The sequence below is a fragment of the Balaenoptera borealis genome, assembly GCF_965194805.1.
Source record: "Balaenoptera borealis genome assembly, chromosome: 5".
Taxonomy (NCBI): Eukaryota; Metazoa; Chordata; class Mammalia; order Artiodactyla; family Balaenopteridae; genus Balaenoptera; species Balaenoptera borealis.
This window is the reverse complement of record NC_138862.1, coordinates 120,353,249-120,379,673: the sequence shown is the minus strand read 5'-3', so window position 1 is coordinate 120,379,673 and position 26,425 is coordinate 120,353,249. Positions and strand designations below refer to the sequence as shown.

The following is a 26,425-nucleotide window of genomic DNA, read 5'->3' as shown; positions in this document are numbered from 1 at the left end:
ATACAATGCTTCAGGCAATATTCTGTGAATAAAGCAGAAGATAGTATCTGCAAACGCAGAGCTCAGTACTTAGCACGGAAGGTACATATTAATACACCAGCCCCTCCATTTTCTGAACCTCTTCCCCTTATCTCAGATGTTGGCATTTCTCCCTGCCAGACGCCTGGGACCCATTACATACTCTTCCTTTTCTCTCATTCCGACTCCTCTCAGTTATCAACTTTTGCAAATCCTAGCTCTTAAAACTGCTGTCTGTGCAAACAAATGACACTTGGGAAATGCTTCCATCCCAGGTGAGACTGGTGCTGACTGGAACTAAGTTTAAAGACTGAATACATAATCTATTTCTTTAATTCCATGTGCACATTTTTACTTGTGTTCTCATCAAGGCAGGGCCACTTATAATGAGTTTCTTTTAACTTTCAGTATACCCCAGCCAATAGTTTTGCATGTTTCTTATTTCCTCCTTCTCAGTTTTAATTAAGGTCTCATTTATTTACTATGAATGCCTCCACATTCTTTCCATTTTCTTCTGATTATAGAAGTCTTCATTTCTCTGCCTTAGCAACAAAACCAGGTAAGACAAAGAAAGGAATGATTTCCACGTGGATCATGTTTGGGTCATGTTTGGTGCTTGTTGCCCAATCACACAGCTTTGGTAACTAAATCTGTCTAATGCCTCTTTCAGTTTTCCTGAACATTTAAAGCTAAAGAAAACAGGCCCAACTCTAAAATGAGCTTGAGCTTGAAAGCCTACCACCTGCCAATTATCATTCTCATATTTCAAGAAGAATTCTACAGAAACACATTACCATTACGCAATCTAGTAAACTTTTAGCCAAAAGTCAACCAAATAGCCTTTTGGTCATTTATTATATCAGAATGAAGGAAAAAAGCCATGGGAATGGTGAAAGATATGCTTTGGAGTGGGAACACTTCTCATTTTCCATTCCAAGGAGAATGGAAGATGTTATCAGAGGAACAATCATTATTTTCCTCAGTTGAGACCTATTTTAATGCATGCAATAACTGATTACAAAGTATTAAGCAAATAGTCAATAGCCAAAAATATAATTCATTAAGGTAAAAAACAAGAAGGCCCGAAAATATTCAGAGGTATTAGAGATACAACTTTTACAAATTTAGAAGAAGTGTAATTCCGGAGAGCAGAATGTTGCTCATGAATTCTAAGCTTTAACTTCTTACACGTTTATATGCAAGAAAACGTCAAGAAGAGAAAGTGAAGATTTATGTACATTTCATTTTAGATATCACAAATTTTATCCATTTTTATGAGGTAGGCTTCATAAAGTTTATCTCTTCATAACATTTAAAGCTCTCAATATAACTTTTCCTTGACTCATACAGAGATAATAAAATTATGCTTGAAAATATCTCCTCCTCACCTCACTCCAGAAAACCATGGTGGTAAAAGAAAGGAAAGGATTTTACAAAATTTCCAGGGAGTGTGTCTAAAGTCAAAATGGATGGGAAACAAAGCTATGTGTCAGTCAGCATTCTTCTAAAAAATCCTAATTATTGAAGTTTCTTATGCACTGTCATTGATAAATGTGACTAACTTCCCAAACGAATGATTCCTAGGTCTTCTGTCATACTCAGATGTTAGACGAAACTAGACATGTTACGTGAGCCATGTCAAATGGTAATAATGACACATAGTTCCAAATTGTGACAAATTTAAAGAAATTTTTCTAAAACTGTTATGTATGTATGGTTAATCTGTTCAATGTTCTTACCAGCCCTCCTCTGACACTAGAAGCTCAGAATCTAGCCCTATAAAATAGGACACACTTGGCTGCAAATAACAGAAAACTCAACTGATTGGTTCAAGCAATAAAATCACGAAATCATGACACATCAAAAGTCTGAAGGTATACAGTCCTTTATGTAGTTCAGCAACTTAATGCTCTCCCCAAGAAGTCAGGCTTTTCTATCCTTCTGCTTCAGCATCCTCATGCCGTTGGCTTTTGGACCTGGTGGTAGTTTTTTTTTTTTTTTTTTTAATTTATTTATTTTTGGCTGTGCTGGATCTTTGTTGCTGCGCGGGCTTTCTCTAGTTGCGGCGAGCAGGGGCTACTCTTCGTTGTGGTGTGCAGGCTTCTCATTGCAGTGGCTTCTCTTGTTGCGGAGCTTGGGCTCTAGGCACGCGGGCTTCAGTAGTTGTGTCTCGCGGGCTCTAGAGTCAGTAGTTGTGGCACATGGGCTTTAGTTGCTCTGCAGCATGTGGGATCTTCCCAGACCAGAGATCGAACCCGTGTCCCTGCATTGGCAGGTGGATTCTTAACCACTGTGCCACCAAGGAAATCCCCTGGTGGTACTTCTTACTGTAGAGTCACACTCAACTCTGCAGACAGCTGGGAGACCCCGTGGAGTTGGCACCCATGCCGGTATATCTAACCCTGAGGTTGGGGAGGTGTCTGCCATTGCCGCCAGAGCCAGATCTGCCCACCCCATAACCAGGACCTGGCCACCTTGTCAACAGAACAACTCGCCCTGTAGTTGCTGCTCCCTCCTCCAGAGGGGGATGGGTTTACCTAGCCATCTCCCGCAATGGTTTATTTCTCACTCATATGAAGTCTGCTTAGGTCCAAGAAACTGTCCAGGGTCTCAGTTCTCTGAACAGATACTCACCATTAGAAGCTGTTTTAAGCTTATGGCACCTCTTATAAGCTCATGCTTCCAAGATCATGGTGACAGGGAAAGATGACAGTGGAGAAATAAATACCAGCGTTTAAACACTTCTTCCTAGAAGTGTTCTAACATTTAATTCATCAAAGCAAATCCCATGGCTTTACCAAATTTCAAGGGAATATGTGCCTAAAAGAAATGGAGAACAGAAAAACCTCATGAACTCTACCATTATCTAAGACGTTTGATGGAAAATATTTTTAAATCACATTCTTGAAATATCTATGACTTCTTTTCCATCTGATGTTTTTAAGTTGAACCCATTTCATGCCATATTTGGATGTAAAACTGTGTGCTAATTTAATTCAGTACACACTTATAGAGTACTTCCTAAGGTCCAGACAGTGAAAAAGCATATGTAGATTTAGACCTTTGTGAAGTCTTCTTTTCTCATTTTCCTAAATTCCACTCATCCTTCGTTTCCCACATACGTGAAGTATGTCATAGTACAATAATAAAGAGTACAGATTCTGAGATCGGAAAAGTCTAGGTATAAATCCTAGCACTACTTATTAAGTTACTAACGGAGTCACCTTTCAAACATTTACATTCGCTGGGCCTTAAAGTCCTCATTTATGCAGTGAGTATAATTACTACCTCCCAGGACTGTTCTCAGGATCGAACAATAGAAAATAAAACTTCAGAGATTAGAGTGACTACATGTGTATTTTCTTCCAGATATTATATAAGGGTAATACTATAAGTATTAATGCCTGACAATTGTTAGCTGCGCTTTTCAATAAGATTATTTTGAATAATTTCCACTTTCTCAGCAGCCCTGCCACTCTTGACTATGAACCACAACTTCTCTCTCCTTTACTGTCAGCGTGCCATAAATCTGAAATCTGGGGAAAAACAAAAGGACTTCAAGAGATTTTGTTCCCACAAATTTTGTCATTCATAAATGAAGATATTGCTTTGAGTCTAAACTGAAGGTTGTAAAGCTTGTGTGGCATATCCAACGTTAACCAGGTAATAAATGTTTGTGTGTCAATGTACGGTGGGACTTCATCCACTCCACAGTAGTATCAATATTCCTTTAGACACCAATTCATCAACCATCTTGTGTTGTTTCCAAATTTTCTCCAGTTTTATAACATCACGTCTAAAGTTTAGATAAAGTTACTAAAAGATGAGAACGATGTGTTGTTTATTATGTCTTTCATCATTGTAGAGTAGTACACAGATATTTGACAAAGGCTTTAGTCCATGTTCAGGTCAACAGTGGACTTTTCAGGACTACTCTCTCAGAATGGCCTGCCTACAATTAGGCTGTGCTAGTTATGCAGAATCCTTAAAATCGATATTTCATGAAGTTTAATAAAATAAGTGATCTAGATTCCAGCCAATGTCAGGGCTCAACAGAAGAGAGTTCTGTGCCCCCAGAAATGGGAATAATGGATGCTATCTCCACACATACACCCCCAAGCTCAAGGACATGGCTGAACTGAACAGGACTGAAAATTTTTACAGTATTAAAAATATTCTACTCCATTTAGTGGAATATAATAACTTATACCTAACAGAAATCAGAATATTTTATTGGTTAAGTTCACCAGGAAGTGATTAATTTGATTTAGGAAATCAGTACTGTTCTAGTATTTATATACAGGTTACCTAAAGTAGAAGGAATATATTTCTTAACTATATTCAAAATAATCTCCTCATCAGTTAGGGATCTTTGGACACAAGCAGCAGAAAACAATTCTGGTTCATTAGGCAAAGAGAAGTGTATTGGATGCTTATTGAGTTTTGAGATAATCAAGGAGAATCTGAAGAACCAAGGTGAAGGACAATGCAGTTTTGGGGACTGGAAAGCAGGAAGAATCTTCTCCAAGAAGAGTAAAATCACATCTCTTGGAAGAAATGGATCTCCAAGTACTTCAGGCTCTTTGTTTCTTAGAGAGGAAGCAGAAGAATGACCTGACATTGGTCACCTGCACGTGCTGTGGTAAGGGAAAGGGAAACCATAGGTTTGTCCCAATAAACAGTGATCATGAAGAGGTCAACTCTTAAGTGGAAAGGACCAAATGAACGTGAAGCAGCCAAAACCAGGCGATGTCTACCTTTTTGTTTTGATTTTTGTATAGCTATCAAAATAAAAGCATGAAGAAGAATTGCCATTCTAACACTATTGTTTGTGCTACTTTTCAAATCATTTTGCTTTGAACTCTCTGGAGCTTCCATTATAGGTAAAATAAGTATATTTATTTTAATGTCTCTAGCTCACCTGTGCTAAGTCTGTAAACCAAGCTGCTTCCGGATGATATTTTTCAGAAGCTAAATGCACAGTGAATTATAATCCTATGTAATTTATCTGAATTTGAAATAAACCTTTTTCAGTCAAACTTCTCCTAAAAGCAGGACTAACTCCGTAATTCCAGAAACATTTAAACATTATACTGAGGAGGATAAGAATTTAAAGATGTGAAGGAAAATGTGCAGGTTCATTCAAATAATTCAGGAATATTCTCAAGCATGTTTTAAACTTAATAGATTTCCTATCCAAACTCAACAAAAACCATTTATGAGTATTGGGCTGAACTCTAACAATATCATTGCTTCCACAAACAAACCCAATCCAATTTAGCAAAGGGGTAGGGGAAGGCTTCCCAGAAAAATTTTAAATAGATCACCCTTTTTGTTGGAAAAATACTGAAAGAAATAATCTGCCATTTCCCATTAAACACTAGAGTTAGACCTAACCAAAATGTCTTTTATGAAGGACAAAACATTCAGATTCACGTGTCTCCTTATACTTCTCCAAGAAATTGGCAAATCTTCAGAATAAACAGAAACAGCGGAAAACATCCAAAAGATGCAATATATGATTTTAACCATATCCACTAACCACAGATATTTAACTATTCACACTCAAAGCAGTGTAACCAAAGGCATTATTCCATATTTATTTTACACCAAAGATGAACTGTTATAGTGTGTCTGTTTGTAAATATTTTTATTAAACACACATACACACTTAATATTTGAGGAAGGTTAGCTTGTCTAGTAACTAAATGTGGTAAACTTAGCAGCGAAAATAACTTATATTATCTATTTTGTAGTTTGTTATATATTTACCTATCTTTGCAATCTAAGTATATCAAAAATTGTTTCATACTTCCTTGAAGATATAGGTTATGAATTATGAACATTGTTATATTGGACTGTCACCCAATATAAAAATTGTGTTAACACGGTGCAATCTAGTGCATCACTTATAATGACTTTTAATTCATTTCTCTCCAAATATCTGCATAGAGTTTATATAGCTACCTTACAATTCATATAAATCACATTTCAGCCTTCATATAAAATTAGTTATTGAATCCGTGACTATGTTTCAAAGTTTTCTTCTCTCTCTGGTACCTGAGATTATTACTCACCCCTTTCTTCCTTCAGGTTTTTCTCCCAGCTCTCTCTTAATCACTGGGACCCTCTTTGTTCCATCCTCTGTGCTCTTCTCACTCTGTGCAGATTCTATGATAGTTCTGTTTCCCTAAGAATGATGACTCTTAATCATTCTGATCGCCACACCTAAAGAACGAACTGCCTATTAGATGTTTCCATTTAGGTGTCCCCCAAATACCTGTCAACCCATCCATGTGAGACATCTCCTTGGCTTTGCCCACCCCACTCCCATCTGCCAACAGCATCACCATCCAATCAGAACCTCAATTCATCTTTTATACCTTCCCTTATTTTATTCCCACATTCAATTTGTCATGAAGCCCACTCAATACTACCTTCTTAATGTCTTTTTATTCCCTCTCCTCTCACCTTCTTCACATGACCCCTCTTTTATCTAGGCATCATCATTTTTCACCTTGAATATTGCCTTTCCCTGATTCAAACCCCTCAGCAACTCCTCGAAGCCTTCAAAACTCATTTGTGTTACTACGGTTGACTCACAACCTTTCCATAAACTAGACACTCCTTGCATTTCTAGCTTCAACCCTAGGCAGCCCACCCCACCTAACCCATCACACTTGCTGATTCCCTAAAAGGTAAGTTCTGTCTTGCCTCTGTGCCTTTGCTCATGCTGTCATCTCTTCAACTGGCTCACTCATCAAAAAAGCAGGTTTGCATTAGGTATCATCCAATTATACATTTGTCTTTTCTGACTAGCATTTTATGTCTTTGCTTTTATTTCTTTATCTACAGCACTTACCACAGCAGCTGGTATGTGGTAAATATATATTTTTAATACTAAAAACTTCTACCTAAATGGGCAAACTAATCTCTTCTTGGACAAATTGGGCAAATTATTTAATCCTGGCATCAGTTTCTCACTGGCAAAATAAAGACGTATAATGTCTACTTTATAGTGCATATGGGAGGATGAAATTGAGTTAATATATATAAAGCATTTATAACCATACTTGGTATGTAATAAGTTCTAAATAATTATTAGATATTATCATCAGTACTAGTTATTATTATCATTCCTTTTCTAGTCCTTTTCAGCCACCTCTTCTGGAATTGTTCATGGAACATTTTAAGCATTGTTTTCCTGAAGCACCTTTGACATACTCACCTATGTGGCTTTCCTCTTTATAGCAACACTAAACACGCTTAGCTTTCAGCAGTTTTCGGAACATCTCCCGTTCCAGAATCAGTTACCATTTTCAACTTCCTTTCACTGTCAACACACCATTCATTTAAATAAACACTCTGGCACTATAGCATAGGTATTAGGAAAGCAGCTTCTACAACCAAACAGCTTGGATTTAAATCCTGGCTCCTTCATTAACAACTGGCTGATGCAGGGAAAAGTATTTAGTTTCTCTCTGCCTCAATTTCCTTATCCATCAAATAAGGCTGAGAATAGTACTCACCTTATAAGATCATGGTAAAATTAAGCCAATTAATAGTTTTAGCATACTTAGAATATTAGATGGGAATAGTATGCACTTAATAAATGTCAGTAGGAAGACATCCATTCAAGTGGCACAGCGCACTCTATTAGGAAACATCAGTGCCTAAAGTACGTTTAGAATATGGTCACTTATGCCAAACTAGGCTTTCAAAACCACAAGCAAAAATAGAATATATATTTTTTGTCAGGACTCAAGACCTGGAAAGGACCTTAAAAATAGTACTTCCAAAGCCCTTGTTTGATAAATGAGGAAATAAAGATCCTTATACATTGGGTGGTTTGTCTTCTTCAACTGGGCTAGTTCGTAAGTTTCTGCGTCAACCCCCAATATCCAATATTTGGCTAGTGTTGTCAACAGAACAGAGAACACACTCTTGCACACAGAGAGAGCAAGGACCATCATGATACAAAGGAAAATGGCCCAACTATTATAACACACAGGTAAATGCTACCCTTCCACTGCACTGAACCAAAACAGCACACAGAGAGAAAGGCAGAATAGAAGGCAGTAGTCAAAAGCATAGAGCCTGGGGCTGACTACCTGGGTTCAAATCCATGTTCTGCCACTTAGTAGCCATCTGACCATGGGCAACTAAGTACTCTGTGCCCCCATTTCTTCATATATAAAATAGGGGATATTAGAAGCTAAACCAATAGTTCATTCAAAGTTAAAATGAATTAACATATACATACACAAAACTTAGAACAGCATTCTGCGGGTAGTAGCAATATATAAGTTTTACGGGTTATTGTTGCAAATACACAGCTACAAGAACATTGTTAAAATGTATTTGTTGTTACTTCAAAGTCACCACTGTGTATCTTGTGCTAAAATTCAACACACTTCCTATCATTCTCCCAAGTACCATAGGCTACTGGGAACTAATGACTTTTTTGTTGTTGTTGTTTTACATAAATCTTATATTCATGGTTTATTAAAATAAAGCTTAGTTTTTACCTAAGTAGTTCACTTGGCTTAAGATTCTGTAAGGCAGTAAGTCATTTTCCCAGGTGGTGGTACCAGAAGTAGAATTACCTCAAAGCCAGTGAAGCTTCCGTTTCAGAGCCCCTCAGTTTCACTGGCTCCTCCAAGACTGTAGGAGGGTCAAAGAATGTGTTCACCAAGTAAATATTTTAATGTTCAAAAGTTGTATACGTTTATGTATTTTTTAAAAGAAGAGACCCCAAATTGCATAAGATTCACGTTGCCCCAAACCTGGATTCACCCTTGGCTAGTATTGGCATCACTGGAATATCTGTATGTAAGTGGGACAGAAATACTATCGCATGGCAGTAGTCCCTTCTACCCTGGGCACCTGGGAAGATTTCCATGCTTTCATTTGAAGCCACAGCATTATTTGCAGGAAATTCCTGTCTCAAGACCTCAGACCAAGCCCCATCTTCCCTGACATAGTCACAAGCTTTGGGTTTTGTGCATTGTTTTCCTGCAACCCACAGATTTGGTGTATCATTTGGATACGTGCTATATGTCAAATGTATTGCAATTCTTTTATCCACCCTGCCACCAGTAGCCTACAATAGCTGCTGTTTGATTACCTTCTTTTCACAGTGACTTTGGAACCCTCAGGTATGTTCCTGTCCCTGGTAGGATTTTCACAAAGCAGTACTGACACTAAAACCAAGAATTATGTTATACACAGCATGTACAGGCATACGCTCACAGATGCACAGAATTCACTGCATTTTCTATCACCTTCCTTTGAATTCTTTGTACTCTATAGAAAAATATTCATCTACCCAAGATAGTTCTATTGCTGCTTCTGACACTGACACCACAGTCTCTGAGCTGTAGAATTAGACACCCGCCACAAAACATTCTATGTATTTGCAATGGAAAATAAGAATTCTTAGTCCCCAAGCTGCTATGTATTAAATTGGAGCTACACCTGTTTTTCTCTTGCTTATACCAGGCTTTGGGGAACTGAGAACCAGACGGAAGCTGCCATTGCATTGTGAAGTATTATTCTCTTCAGGTTATTATTACTCAGATACTGTAGATCACACTGTTGAAACAATCTTGCATCTGCAAAATGTGCTCCAGGGAAACATCGGCAATTCCATTACTGTGAAAGGTACTGGAAGATTGTTTGTGGTTAGCTGCTGGCTCCTATTCAGCTGGTTATGTACTCATTCTATAGGCCTCGCAGAGAGTTTTTACTGCTGAATGAAAAACAAAGAATTTTGTCATAACGTAGGAAACAGAAGAGACGTAAGTTCCTTGAATTACAATTCTGCCATCTCTTTAAAGCTAGCCTATTGGCAGTGTTATGATATAGAAACGAGCCCTAAAACTTCACCTTGTCCTTATAGAGCAGTTCTTGATGAATGTTCTTTATGGTTTCTCCAAATAGCCACAAGCTAGACAATATATTATCCTCAACGTACCAAGAACTGTCTGTAAACCAATCATTCCTGTGGGTCTGCTTAATCTAAAGAACCAGTCAAAAAATATTTTAAGGACTGAAGTTTTCCCTTATATTAATACACATATTTCAATAATTATCAAACTTTACTAATTCTTTGTAACAAAGGAAGCCTTTAGATTTACAATGAGACTAATTGGATAGACTGGCATAACTGATTTTTTTTTAACCTCTCTAAGCATCACTTTACTTATCTGTAAAAGGGAAGTGATATGTTTACTTTGTACATTTGATGTGAGTACATGTTATAATGCCCAGAAGATGACTAACATGCTGCCTTCCCCAAAATAGCTTACATTCATTGAGAATATACTACAATTACTACCACTATTCTATTACTTTGTATTATTTTTTATTACCTGTCCTAATCTGCCCCCTAGATTATGAACTCCTCGGACATTAGACTTTATTTTCTCCTTGCAGAACTTCTTTTTGTTGTTATTGGGGGGGTTGGGTTTTTTTTTTTTTTGGTTTTTTTGGTTTCTTTTTATTGAAGTATGGTTGATTTACAGTATCATGTATTCCTGAGACTAACACGATACTGTAAATCAACTACACTTCAATTTAAAAAAAGGCGTAACTGATCTTATCTAATCCTTCCTGTATTGCCTCAGGCTGCCTTTTCCAGGTCCAAATATTGAAGCCTCATTGCTATTATATGTGTGCTCCAACATGGTAACCTCTGGGCATTGCTAGGGCTGAGTCTTTGCAAACTCATAAATATGCCTATATGGAACTATGAGGATACACAGGTTCTAAATTGTTTCGGAATCACAGTGGCTAGGAGTCCTTTGCATATTAAAACACATAACATAGTTAACTGACTTTTAAACATTTACTGAGGTTTTTTTCCCCTCTCATTTGAAGAACGTTTTCAGGATAAAAAACAATGCCCAGGCTTTACCCAAATCAATTAGAGAATGAAGGTGAGGGGTAGAGGGAAGGATTGATAATAATATGTACAGCCAGGCTGAAACTCTTTATCAATATTTGCGGCCAACACGTAACCTGAGAAGGCTACCAGTTTCTTTGCACAGTGTGATTTAATGAGATTTAGTAAGATTATAATACACTTTTATTTTGTCCTCCCCCCGCCAAAAGCCCTGCTAGGCTTTTCAAAGAGCCATACTTTGAATTTTACATGTTTATTATATGGTAACCAAGCATCGGTTCATGGTTGTGTTTATTTTGATAGAAAAATAAGATAAAATTAAAATGTGTATCGATTCTAGCACATGTTAAATATACATGCATTAGTAAATTCTACAGATCAGTCATCAAGGTTTCTTTCCCTAAACTTAATATCTGCTAATGCTCTTAAAGTAGCCCTGCCACGATTCTTCTAAATAACTTGGCCCTGTGGCTTAGACATTTCCCTCAGACCATGTCACTATGACCCCAAACATGGAAAATCTCATATTGATTTCCCCATCAAAAGAAGGAAAAGCTCTGCTTACTCTGTAAATGCTTAATTAGAGAAGCACTAAGCTGGTCGAAGAAGGTCAGTTTTGTATATCAAACAGCTCTCCTCCCTCTGTCTGTCCTTTTCATTTAGAAAGTAAAGATGCATTAAGATATGCAAATACAGAGAGATATGCAGGTCATATTTTCTTTTCTTTACCTATGTCATGATGAATTAAAAATTTTTTTAAATGCTAAGAGTAAGCACCCTTTCACTTACTTTTGGCTTTATTCTGCTAGAAGCTTGACCTTATCACAAGCTATTTAATGGTAATATTATTTATTTTTATCTAGGGTTTTTATACTAAAGAGGGGCCTTTGGTGGTTAGCTACTCACACTCACACCAGCCTTTGGAAGAAACCACCACTATGCTCTGTAATAGGTAACCTCACCTTTTTGATAACAACTGATTGGATGAGGGAGGGGAAGCTGACCACAGGCAGTTATTCATAGGCCGTTAACTGGCCTATGACAAGCTATGCCCAAGAGAGATGCATTGTACTAGATAGAAACAAGACACCCAATCAGAATCTGAGAGGCACTTAGTAAGATCACTTGAACTCTTTCATTGTGTTTCTCACTCATTAAACCATCTTCCAATAGGCTGGCCTCCTGCGATTTTCCATACTACAAAGAAATTTGCTTACCCTGATATCCTGATCCGCCTCTGTACTCTTGTATTTTTCATTGTGAATTAATAAATTGTCATGCAGCTAGGTAAGCAAGGCTACCTTCTGAGAGATCGATCAAAGCTTCGTGCACTGAAGGAAAGTCAAGTTGCAGAGAATACAACGCTTAACACCCATGGACCTCTAGAGCAGTTCTTCTTAAACTTTAAGTCTACACAGAGATCACCAGATGCTGCCGCTGTTACTCCTCCATAAACCATGTGAGACTCCAGAGACCCTTGCTCTTCAAAGTGTAGTCTTCAGTCCAATAGCATCACATGGGAGCTTGTTAGAAATGCAGAATCTTAGGCCTTGCTTCACAATGACTGATCAGAATCTTTACTTTGACTTCAGTGGTCTTATGTGCAGTAATAATTGAGAGGCAATTAATAAGGCCAGTAGTTGTCAAAAGACCAGCAGCATTGGCATCATCTGGGAATTTATTAGAAATGCAAATTCTCACACTCCAGCCCAGAACTATTGTATCAAAGTCTCTGGGACTGGCACCCAGTAATCTGTGTTTTAACAAGGTTTTCAGATGATTCTGATGCAGGTGAAGCTTTATAAATCACTGCTTTAGACCAGTAGCTCCCAAACCTTGCTGCACATCAGAATCGCCAGGAGAACTTTGAAAATTCCTGATATCCATATTACATCTTGCAAATTAAATCAGAATGCCTGGGAATGAGAGACAAATGTCAGTATTTTATAAAGATCACAGATAAGTCCAATGGATAGTAAAGTTTCAGAACCAATGTTTATACAGTAATAAATTCACCAAGAGAAATGGCAACTCTAGCAGAGGTTTTCTATTTTAGATCCACATTGCGATCATCTAGTCGATGCCAAGATCCCATTCCCAGAGGTGCTGAGTCAACTGTCTGGAAATCAGGATTATTTTTTCCTTTTAATTTTGCAATTTTAATTTACGAAGAGAAAACCTCACTATTTGTGGTATACTCTTCCATGGGTATTCACAAATGCATACAATCACACTTCCACCACCAGAGTCATTGATACAGAACAGTTTCATCGTCCGCAAAACTTCCTCTTACTGTCCTTTTCTGGTCAACCTCTCCCCCAGTCTTCAGCACCTGCAATGACTGATTTTTTTTGTATGTTTCAATTAGGGTAATTTCTGTTGGCTTAACCTCACGTTAATTGATTCCTTCTTCATCTGTGTTGAGTCTACTAATGAGCCAGTCAAAGACACTCTCCATCTCTTGAGTGTCTCATAGCTATCATTGCTGGTTTTTTTATCATCTCTCTGCTGTAAGTTTACATAGAAACTTGCTTGCTGTTCAACTTTTCCATTAGAGCTTTTAATATGGCACACATTATGATTTTAGATTCTCTGTCAGATAGTTTCGATATCTATGTCATACTTAACAATAGGTATGTTGATTGTTTTGTTTCTTGGCAATGTTTCTTCTTCTTGCCCTTTTTATGCATCACAATTTTTTGTTAAAAATGGCCAGCTGTGAAAGATAATACAGGCTGAGGTAAATAGGTTTCATGCTTGGAAATGAGCACTGCTTTCCTTACACTAGGTTTGATTAAATCAAGTCAGAGGTTAGTCTGGATTTAATGTCTGTTGTAGCTTTGGTTACCCTCCGTGACCCATGTTGCTTTAAATGTCTCTAGTGATAGCTTGAGGTTGGGAGCTGGTCTGCCAGAAGGTTTTTCAGTATCTTCTTCACCATCAACTTTGTCTTCTTTTTACATTACGCCTTAGAGTGGGTCTATCTTCATGTTCTTGCAACACTTCCAGCAGTATTCCAGTCTTACTTGTTACTTGACCTTGTTGATCTGGGGGTGGAGGGCATGGAGGGCGTGTTCTATTTTCTTCTAGTTTATACTCAGCCTCAGGAAGCCACTGTGTCCCTGGGTCTATGGGGTGTGGACTTCCCAATGCTCCTGCTTCTCTCCCAGCTATTCTTGCCCCTTCTCCCAGTGATAGCATTTTTTTTTCCCATTCTCCTCCTCTATCTGCAATGTGTTTTCACCAGTAACTTAAAACAAAGGCTCTTTTTCCATAAGAGATATAGGAGAGAAGAATCCAGGTACAATTTTGCATCATCATACAGTAGCTGTCACCCTCCACCTCCCCCAGACTTGCACCATCAGAAATGCTTTATCAGAATTCTCACCAATCACTTTGGACCTGTTGGGATCTATGGAGAAGAATATGCAAGGCAGTGAGATCATCCCCTATATCTGGCTCCACAATGTCTTGCCAGCCCACACTAATTCCTCCAGCAATTTGTCATACCTTCTAGCTGAGTTCTCCTTCCTTATTCTTCCTTCTTTTTACATCTGCCCCAAGTAAGCAAATGCTCAGGTTCTGTCTATCCCTGCACAAGTCTCTTTTTATATTTTGGGCAGTAAGCTGGGTTCAAGAAAAGCCACGAACTTACAGTTTATTCATCTCTTTTTGTTGTGAGGGTGTGTATGATACTCCTCCCAGCTCTCTACTTTCCAAAGCAGAAACCAGAAGTCTGGCAATTGGAATTTTAAAAGCATCCCAAGTTGTGCATCCAAGGTTGAGGACTACTGCCTTTTAAGAATAATCTTTGATGCCAGCTAGATTCTTCCAGTCAGAACATTCTACCTTGCCCTTTGCTGAGCATACTGTACCACTCAAAACGGTTACAGGAGAATGCTTTTGAAGCCAAAAGCAGGTTAATTAATGGCACTAAGTTAATCTGCTTCCCCATGTTATGATCCAGTACTCTCCATAAGGCTATTAGCTTGATTTTATAACATACTAGAGTTGTTGCCAAACTAAGTAGGTAGATTTCTAGCTTTAAAAAAAAAGAAAGAAAGAAAAACCAAAGAAAAGGAAAGAGAAGAAGGAAAAGAAGGAGTAATAACTCCACAAATAAACTTACTTACGAATTTTTCAAACCAAAGCATGATCAGGCATGAAAAACCAGTGAACCTAAAGGGAAAAGAGAGACAGGAAAAGAGACACATACAGGAAATAATCAGCCTGGCACATGCTGCAATTGAAGAAGGAATATGTGACCTTTTCAAGTCAAAATATTTGAGGTAGAACTAGAAATGGCTAACTACATAAAATTATACATTTTAACCATGCTGAAAGAAATGTTCAGAGCTAGTCACCATTGTATTATTTGAGGAAAAAAGTCAGAGACCCAAAAGAATAAATGATCACTTAAAACATTTTTAAGGGCTTCCCTGGTGGCACAGTGGTTGGGAATCTGCCTGCTAATGCAGGGGACACAGGTTCGAGCCCTGGTCTGGGAGGATCCCACGTGCCGCGGAGCAGCTGGGCCCGTGAGCCACAACTACTGAGCCTGCGCGTCTGAAGCCTGTGCTCCGCAACAAGAGAGGCCGTGATAGTGAGAGGCCCACGCACCGCGATGAAGAGTGGCTCCCGCTTGCCACAACTAGAGAAAGCCCTCGCACAGAAATGAAGACCCAACACAGCCATAAATAAATAAATAAATAATTTAAAAAAAAAAAACATTCTTAAGCTGTTCTGCACTGTAACTTTCACAGATAGAATTTCCAATGTTTGTGTTCCTTCTTTCTCTGAAAATGGAGATCTTTTGTTTTCCATAAAGATACTTTTGGAAAATTACTAAAATCTCCCTTATCTTTCTCCTTTTCAGGATTTATATTACTGTCTTATAGGTACTAGTTCCTAGTATATTGATATTCTCCAGTTTCAGGAACTTGCCAGGTTCTCCAAGCTTCACATATCTACCTTGAACTCAGAAGAGACAATGCCTACAGGAGTCACTATCCCATAATGTAGGAGCGTCTAAAGTACTAAAGAAGAATTACAAAATGAAGGTCATTTGGCCCATTCTGACTTTTTTTTTTTTTTTTTTTTTTTTTTTTTAATGGCTGTGTTGGGACTTCGTTTCTGTGCGAGGGCTTTCTCCAGTTGTGGCAAGCGGGGGCCACTCCTCATCGCGGTGCGCGGGCCTCTCACTGTCGCGGCCTCTCTTGTTGCGGAGCACAGGCTCCAGACGCGCAGGCTCAGTAGTTGTGGCTCATGGGCCCAGCCGCTCCGTGGCATGCAGGATCCTCCCAGACCAGGGCTCGAACCCGTGTCCCCTGCATTAGCAGGCAGATTCCCAACCACTGTGCCACCAGGGAAGCCCCCATTCTGACTTTTTAATTCACTTTGCCTCTACTCCTACTCTTCTTAATCCAACACAGAAACACACACACACACACACACTCACAGACACAACTATACCCACTTAATTACAGGTAACTGCCATATATCCCTGGAAACACTCAAAAGTGAAATATAGCTTCTAATTTTACATCTAGCGCACTTGCTGACTCCTGGATACTATTCTATTTCACATTCAAGGTATACACCCAATTATGCATATCTATGCATATTCTGAAATATGTTTTCTTAGTTCCAATTTCAAAAACCCCCACTTTCACCTGGCCATCTAGTCATTTGCTTGCTATTCTAAAATGTAAATTCAGTAATTGCTGCAAAATTTAATCTAGACTGGTTTAATAACAGGAGTCACGGATGTTGTAACAGCTCAAAATAGGCTCCCAAATTAAGAAAACATGCTTAAATTACATTTGTTGAAAACAATACTTTTACACTCATGTTTTAACTGATACCAGTAATTGCCAGAGAATGTAAGAGTCAATGAACGAAAAAAGGAGCATTACCAATTAGTGCTTTTGCAATCTGTGAGCAATTTAGAAACAGGTTTCCAAAATGTAGATAAGAACATGAAAAACACTCAAGAAACTACTAATGAATAAACCCCAAGGTGTGTAGATTACAGCTGGGGATTTACCACCATTATCTGATAACTCTAGGTCACCTAATCCACCGACGACTGACTTTTCATGTGCAGATACATACATTTAACTTTTGTTGATTAAAATTTCATTAGGTGGTATTAAAGAGGATTTATTAGGCAAGAAAAGATGAAAATACATTTACTCAAAAGATGTGTATATGGACACACATAGTTAGTTCCCTTTCCTCTTGCAATCCAGTCAGTTGTGGCTGGCTAACTACACCCTGGAAATCAGAGTGCATCTAAAGGTTCCCAGGTCTCTGTAGAAGTATAGGTAAAAAGACAGTCCAATTTAATTTCTAGGTGGTAGATTCAGGTCAGTTCCAAGTTTTCTCAAAAACTCACGGGAGTTGGGGCTTCCCTTGTGGAGCAGTGGTTGAGAATCTACCTCCCAATGCAGGGGACATGGGTTCGAGCCCTGGTCTGGGAAGATCCCACATGCCGCCGAGCAACTAGGCCCGTGAGCCACAACTACTGAGCCTGCGCGTCTGGAGCTTGTGCTCCGCAACAAGAGAGGCCGCGACAGTGAGAGGCCCGCAGACCGTGATGAAGAGTGGCCTCCGCTCGCCGCAACTAGAGAAAGCCCTCGCACAGAAACGAAGACCCAACACAGCCAAAAATAAATAAATTAATTAATTAAAAAAAAAAAAAACCCTCACGGGAGAGAGATTGTAATAATATTGGGCTTTGAAAAAAAAGATAGTAAGAGTAGACAGAATAGTGTTCTATAACCCACTCACACTGGCTCCAGATAACCAACCGTGTACTTCTTCCCAACTCTGCATTGAAATCGCCGTGACAGGAATATGTAGAACATGAACATGGACAAAAGCTACAAATGAAATTTGTTGTTTGTTTTTCCTCCCAGAGAGCTAGTTTACCAGTACTCAAGAATAGAAGTTTGCAGTCAAAATAATATGAATGTCATCAATTGTCAAAATTGTACTATAAGGAGTGCTGTGCAATTAGGTTAAATTATGGAAGAGCTTATACTATGAAAGATTTGCTCCCATTTGTGAGAAAGATATTCACTAGGTCTATTTAAGCTGATATCCAGAGACCAAAATTTATATTCTTATTTGCCCAATAAAACACAGTTCTCATGGTTGAAAGTGTTATATCAAATAGCCATATTTACTAGTCAACAGGTATGTAACTACAATGGTCTGAACATATGTGTCCCCCTAAAATTCATATGTTAAAATCCTAACCTCCAAAGATGATAGTATTAGGAGGAGGTGGAGCCTTTGGGAGACACTTAGGCCATGAGGATGGAGCCTTCATGAATGGGATTAGTGGTTTTATAAAAGAGACCCCACAAAGTCCCTAGGCCCCTCTAACATGTGAGGACACAGCAAGAAGGCACTGGCTATGAACCAAGAAGAGACCCTTCACCAGAATGTGATCATTCTGATGCTGTGACCTTGGACTTAACAGTCTCCAGAATTGGGAGAAATAAATTTCTACTGTTTATAAGCTACCAGTTCTGTGATATTTTGTTATAGCAGCCTGAATGAACTAATAATTTGGAATGAGAAACACAAAAGTACCTAAAATGGTAGTAGAACTCAGTCCATTTTAGTTGTTCTCTTTTTTTCTACATAATGAAGCACATTTTCTCCTTTCAAAATAAATATACTGTTCTTTGGCTGGAAGTACTAAACTATAAACCAGAAGGCCAAAAAGCCTGTGGTTCAGATGAGAAAGTCTGGAAAAGCTGCCTCAGTGAGCACTGTGTATTTTCCTTCCATGTGATGATAGAAACTTCATATTTATCCTCAGATTTTCACTTTCTAGGCCAATAAAATCTTGCAATCTCTATTTTTCTTGATTCCTATCCTGAGTTGACCTCAAGGTGACTAAAGAATTCTTGGTAGTTGAAGTTACACATAAGGTTCAGAATGGGGAAATAGTCTAGTAGCATTTGTAAAAGTTACCCTGTGTTCAATTTTTCCAATAATGTACCAGATGTAATACAGAAAATGAATCCAGACATTACAAAAACCTGCTAGAAAAATTCAAATTTAATCTTAGAGAGGTTCACAGGTGCTTTAACCAAGCAGCAGTCAAAATTAAAGTGTACTGCATATAAGAAATACCAGAGTTGCTTTTCAAGGCCTCCAGAAAAGTTGCAAATTCTTAGCATTTTTAATGCTGCAATTAATCAACATTAAGTTGGATGATTTCAGTTCATTAAGACTGTATGATTTAGAGAAGAGCTAACAACTATCCTTCTCAAACTCTTCCAAAATATTGCAGAGGGAGGAACACTCCACAACTCATTCTACGAGGCCATCATCACCCTGATACCAAAACCAGACAAAGATGTCACAAAGAAAGAAAACTACAGGCCAATATCACTGATGAACATAGATGCAAAAATCCTCAACAAAATACTAGCAAACAGAATCCAACAGCACATTAAAACGATCATACACCATGATCAAGTGGGGTTCATTCCAGGAATGCAAGGATTCTTCAATATACGCAAATCAATCAACGTGATACACCATATTAACAAATTGAAGGAGAAAAACCATATGATCATCTCAATAGATGCAGAGAAAGCTTTCGACAAAATTCAACACCCATTTATGATAAAAGCCCTGCAGAAAGTAGGCATAGAGGGAACTTTCCTCAACATAATAAAGGCCATATATGACAAACCCACAGCCAACATTGTCCTCAATGGTGAAAAACTGAAACCATTTCCACTAAGATCAGGAACAAGACAAGGTTGCCCACTCTCACCACTATTATTCAACATAGTTTTGGAAGTTTTAGCCACAGCAATCAGAGAAGAAAAAGAAATAAAAGGAATCCAACTCGGAAAAGAAGAAGTAAAGCTGTCACTGTTTGCAGATGACATGATACTATACATAGAGAATCCTAAAGATGCTACCAGAAAACTACTAGAGCTAATCAATGAATTTGGTAAAGTAGCGGGATACAAAATTAATGCACAGAAATCTCTTGCATTCCTATACACTAATGATGAAAAATCTGAAAGTGAAATTAAGAAAACACTCCCATTTACCATTGCAACAAAATGAATAAAATATCTAGGAATAAACCTACCTAAGGAGACAAAAGACCTGTATGCAGAAAATTATAAGACACTGATGAAAGAAATTAAAGATGATACAAACAGATGGAGAGATATACCATGTTCTTGGATTGGAAGAATCAACATTGTGAAAATGACTCTACTACCCAAAGCAATCTACAGATTCAATGCAATCCCTATCAAACTACCACTGGCATTTTTCACAGAACTAGAACAAAAAATTTCACAATTTGTATGGAAACACAAAAGACCCCAAATAGCCAAAGCAATCTTGAGAACGAAAAATGGAGCTGGAGGAATCAGGCTCCCTGACTTCAGACTATACCACAAAGCTACAGTAATCAAGACAGTTTGGTACTGGCACAAAAACAGAAACTTAGATCAATGGAACAGGATAGAAAGCCCAGAGATAAACCCACGCACATATGGTCACCTTATCTTTGATAAAGGAGGCAAGCATATACAGTGGAGAAAAGACAGCCTCTTCAATAAGTGGTGCTGGGAAAATTCGACAGGTACATGTAAAAGTATGAAATTAGGACACTCCCTAACACCATACACAAAAATAAACTCAAAATGGATTAAAGACCTAAATGTAAGGCCAGACACTATCAAACTCTTAGAGGAAAACATAGGCAGAACACCCTATGACATACATCACAGCAAGATCCTTTTGGACCCAGCTCCTAGAGAAATGGAAATAAAAACAAAAATAAACAAATGGGACCTAATGAAACTTAAAAGCTTTTGCACAGCAAAGGAAACCATAAACAAGACCAAAAGACAACTCTCAGAATGGGAGAAAATATTTGCAAATGAAGCAACTGACAAAGGATTAATCTCCAAGATTTACAAGCAGCTCATGCAGCTCAATAACAAAAAAACAAACAACCCAATCCAAAAACTGGCAGAAGACCTAAATAGACATTTCTCCAAAGAAGATATACAGATTGCCAACAAAAACACATGAAAGAATGCTCAACATCATTAATCATTAGAGAAACGCAAATCAAAACTGCGATGAGATATCATCTCACACTGGTCAGAATGGCCATCATCAAAAAATCTAGAAACAATAAATGCTGGAGAGGGTGTGGAGGAAAGGGAACACTCTTGCACTGTTGGTGGGAATGTAAATTGATACAGCCACTATGGAGAAGAGTATGGAGGTTTCTTTAAAAACTAAAAATAGAGCTACTATACGACCCAGCAATCCCACTACTGGGCATATACCCTGAGAAAACCATAATTCAAAAAGAGTCATGTACCAAAATGTTCATTGCAGCTCTATTTACAATAGCCAGGACATGGAAGCAATCTAAGTGTCCATCATCGGATGAATGGATAAAGAAGATGTGGCACATATATACAATGGAATATTACTCTGCCATTAAAAGAAAAGAAATTGAGGTATTTGTAGGACGGTGGGTGGACCTATAGTCTGTCATACAGAGTGAAGTAAGTCAGAAAGAGAAAAACAAATACAGTATGCTAACACATATATATGGAATCTAAGGGAAAAAAAAAAAAAAGGTCATGAAGAACCTAGTGGCAAGACGGGAATAAAGACACAGACCTACTAGAGAATGGACTTGAGGATATGGGGAGGGGGAAGGGTAAGATGTGACAAAGAGAGAGAGTGGCATGGACATATATACACTACCAAATGTAAAATAGATAGCTAGTGGGAAGCAACCGCATAGCACAGGGAGATCAGCTCTGTGCTTTGTGACCACCTAGAGGTGTGGGATAGGGAGGGTGGGAGGGAGGGAGATGCAAGAGGGAAGAGATATGGGAACTTATGTATATGTATAACTGTTTCACTTTGTTATAAAGCAGAAACTAACACACCATTGTAAAGCAATTATACTCCAATAAAGATGTTAAAAAAAAATTTAAAAAAAAAGACTGTATGAAAAATAGCAAAATTATTGTTAAAAACAAGGAATGCTTTTGGAAGCTCAAATTTTGCCCTTTAAATATAATTAGCAATGTTATTTATTAAATATTGTGACACAACGTTTCAAACCAAATCATTCAGAATATTATTTTACTTATTCTAAATCTTTGCCACACCCGAACATATTATATGAAAACAACACTCCTTAATAACATTTTTACATATTAGGCACATGACATGTTTAAATAAATCATAAGACAATAAATTCAGATTTTGGCTCCCAATATCAAAATAAATACCTATCTTAGACAACGTGCTAGAAATGAAGTGAATTTTTAACTTTATAAATGTATGTGAAATTTTGGGATTTCATAATTTTTGAGAAAACCTTACTATTTCAAATAAGTTACCAGACTAGAACATGCTAATATACAAAACTGGAGTAGGGGAAGATAAAGGAGGGCTCCATTTTAGCCCACAATATTTACTATAGTGCATTTCCTACACTAGAAATTCCTGCTTGTTGATGCCAAAATTTGGGAAGGAGTCCACATAAAGTTCCTTTTAAAATTCAATGGCTATTACTTGTAGGCTAGCCTCCCTATTGGACCATTATGGATGCTGCACATGCCTGGTCCATGTAGACACCCCTGAGTCTAGGAATGACACAAGCTACAAGGATCCTACTCTAAGTGTGGATAAAGAAGAGACAGCAAAATACATTCTGGGTTGATATTGGGGAATGGAAGATCTATAGTTTTTTAAAAAAAAAACACTATTAAGGTACTACTTCCTAAGGCCAGTATCTGGATAGCTTTACCCATACAAAGTCCCAGCATCTTCTTTTAGCTTTTTTATATTGACTCCTATGTTAGAAACAGTAAAAATTTATACTATCTTAAAATTTTTTTGGAGAGATGAAATCAGTGAAAATGATGGTGTAAGAACTCAGAATTCTCTCCTTCATTAAAGCAATGAGGAACTGGCAAAAATTTGTCAGAACTCTGGAAATTAACCAAAGCCTTGCAGCAATCTGAGGAGTATTTATCTAAGACATATGGTTGAATATCAGTAAAAAGAGCAAGCTTTTTGGCATTTTAACTTGCCCTCATCCCATCCTACTCTCCAGCTCTGTAGCAGCCTGAAAAAATCAGCTCATGATCAGAGTGAAAGCTAACAGTTAAGCAGCCAACACACAGGGCAGAATGGGTTCGAACTCTTTCAAAATCTCACTCTCAGAGAATTGTAACTCCACAGAAGCCTCCATTTGCAAAAGCTGCCTTTACTTGACCTGCCTCTGAGCTCACGCAGTACAAAAGTCTTTTCCCCAAGGGAGTTTGCCAAAAACATTTAGAGGCCATTGTTTAACTTTCTGGCTATCTGAGGCAGTAAATAAAATTTGGGGCAAAATATAGCTACCCAAAAAGATTAAAAGAAAAATCTGGAGAATAAGATATTTACGAGGTGCCTTGAGCACCCCTGGCCCCTCCATGACCACGCCCTGCCTGACTTCAGATACTCAGCCTCCACCTTTACTTTCACCTATGTGGGTGTCCCCAAAAGATAGATATGTCTAAAATATCTTGAGGAGGACTTTCAAGATGGTAGAGGAGTAACACATAGAGATCACCTTCTGCCCCACAAATACATCAAAAATACATCTACACGTGTAAGAACTCCTACAGAACACCTACTGAATGCTGGCAGAAGACCTCAGACTTCCCAAAAGCCATGTGGCTGACAGGGTCTTGGTGTTCTGGCAGGGTGTCAGGCCTCAGCCTCTGAGGTGGGAGAGCCAAGTTCAGGACACTGGACCACCAGAGACCTCCCGGCCCCAAGTAATATCAATCAGCAAGAGCTCTCCCATAGATCTCCATCTCAATGCTAAGACCCAGCTCTATTCAATAAGCAGCAAGCTCCAGTGCTTGACACCCCATGCCAAACAACTAGCAAGACAGGAACACAACCCCACCCATTAGCAGAGAGGCTGCCTAAAATCATAATAAGGTCACAGAAACCCCAAACACAACACTGGACGTGGTCCTGCCCACCAGAAAGAGAAGATCCAGCCTTATCCACCAGAACACAGGCACCAGTCCCCTCCACCAGGAAGCCTACACAACCCACTGAACCAACCTTACCCACTGGGGGCGGACACCAAAAACAATGGGAGCAATGAACCTGCAAAAGGAGACCACAAACACAGTAAGTTAGGCAAAACGAGAAGACAGAGAAATATGCAGCAGATGAAGGAGCAAAGTAAAAACGCACCAGACCAAACAAATGAAGAGGAAATAGGCAGTCTACCTGAAAAATAATTCAGAGTAATGATAGTAAAGATGATCCAAAATCTAGGAAATAGAATGGAGAAAATACAAGAAATGTTTAACAATGACCTACAAGAACTAAAGGCAAACAAACACTGATATACAACACCATAAATGAAATTAAAAATGCTCTACAAGGAATCAATAGCAGAATAACTGAGGCAGAAGAATGGATAAGTGACCTGGAAGATAAAATACTGGAAATAACTACCACAGAGCAGAATAAAGAAAAAAGAATGAAAAGAATTGCGGATAGTCTCAGAGACCTCTGGGACAACATTAAACACACCAACATTTGAATTATAGGGGTCTCAGAAGAAGAAGAGAAAAAGAAAGTGACTGAGAAAATATTTAAAGAGATTATAGTTGAAAACTTCACTAATATGGGAAAGGAAATAGTCAATCAAGTCCAAGAAGTGCAGAGAGTCACATACAGGATAAATCTAAGGAGAAACATGCCAAGACACATATTAATCAAACTATCAAAAATTAAATACAAAGAAAAAATATTAAAAGCAGAAAGGGAAAAGCAACAAATAACATAAAAGGGAATCCCCATAAGGTTAAGAGCTGATCTTTCAGCAGGAGCTGTGCAAGCCAGAAGGGAGTGGCAGGACATATTTAAAGTCATGAAAGGGAAAAACCTACAACCAAGATTACTCTACTCAGCAAGGATCTCATTCAGCTTCAATGGAGAAATTAAAACCTTTACAGACAAGCAAAAGCTAAGAGAATTCAGCACCACCAAACCAACTTTACAAAAAATGCTAAAGGAACTTTTCTAAGCAGGAAACAAAAGAGAAGGAAAATACATACAATAACAAACCCAAAACAATTAAGAAAATGGTAATAGAAACATACATATCGATAATTACCTTAAATGAAAATGGATTAGATGCTCCAACCAAAAGACATAGACTGGCTGAATGGATAAAAAAAAATACTCACATATATGCTGTCTACAAGAGACCCACTTCAGACTTCGGGACACATACAGATTGAAAGTGAGGGGATGGAAAAAGATATTCCATGCAAATGGAAATCAAAAGAAAGCTGGAGTAGCAATTCTCATATCAGACAAAATAGACTTTAAAATAAAGACTATTACAAGAGACAAAGAAGGACACTATATAATGATCAAGGGATCAATCCAAGAAGATATAACAATTGTAACTATTTATGCACCCAACATAGGAGCACCTCAATACATAAGGCAAATGCTAACAGCCATAAAACGGGAAATCGACAGCAACACAATCATAGTAGGGGACTTTAACACCCCACTTTCACCAATGGACAGATCATCCAAAATGAAAATAAATAAGGAAACACAAGCTTTAAATGACACATTAAATAAGATGGACATAATTGAAATTTATAGGACCTTCCATCCAAGAAAAGCAGAATACACTTTCTTCTCAAGTGCTCATGGAACATTCTCCAGGATCGATCATATCTTGGGTCACAAATCAAGCCTTGGTTAATTTAAGAAAATTGAAATCATACCAAGTATCTTTTCTGACCACAACGCTATGAGACTAGATATCAATTACAGGGAAAAAACTGTAAAAAATACAAACACATGGAGGCTAAACAATACTCTATTAAAACACCAAGAGATAACTGAGGAAATCAAAGAGGAAATCAAAAAATATCTAGAAACAAATGATGATGAAAACACAAGGGCCCAAAACCAATGGGATACAGCACAAGCAGTTCTAAGAGGGAAGTATATAGCAATACAATGGTACCTCAAGAAACAAGAAACATCTCAAATAAACAACCTAACCTTACACCAAAAGCAATTAGAGAAAGAAGAACAAAAAAACCCCAAAGTTAGCTGAAAGAAAGAAATCATCAAAATCAGATCAGAAATAAATGAAAAAGAAATGAAGGAAACAAGAGCAAAGATCAATAAAACTAGAAGTTGGTTCTTTGAGAAGATAAACAAAATTGATAAACTGTTAGCCAGACTCATCAAGAAAAAGAGGGAGATGACTCAAATCAACAGAATTAGAAATGAAAAAGAGAAGTAACAACTGACACTGCAGAAATACAAATGATCATGAGAGATTACCTCAAGCAACTATATGCCAATAAAATGGACAACTTAGAAGAAATGGACAAATTCTTATAAAACACAGCCATCCGAGAC

General features: G+C 38.0%; 1 long non-coding RNA gene across 1 annotated transcript; it reads right to left on the bottom strand.

Annotated features, from left to right (window-relative positions):
• Positions 1 to 20: 20 nt before the first annotated feature.
• On the bottom strand, positions 21 to 25,155 carry LOC309629963. Its single transcript, XR_014245332.1, has 2 exons — positions 6,096 to 25,155; positions 21 to 2,838 (listed from the first exon to the last, which is right to left on the bottom strand). It is a non-coding gene; the product is annotated as an uncharacterized lncRNA (long non-coding RNA).
• Between the last annotated feature and the right edge of the window lie 1,270 nt (positions 25,156 to 26,425).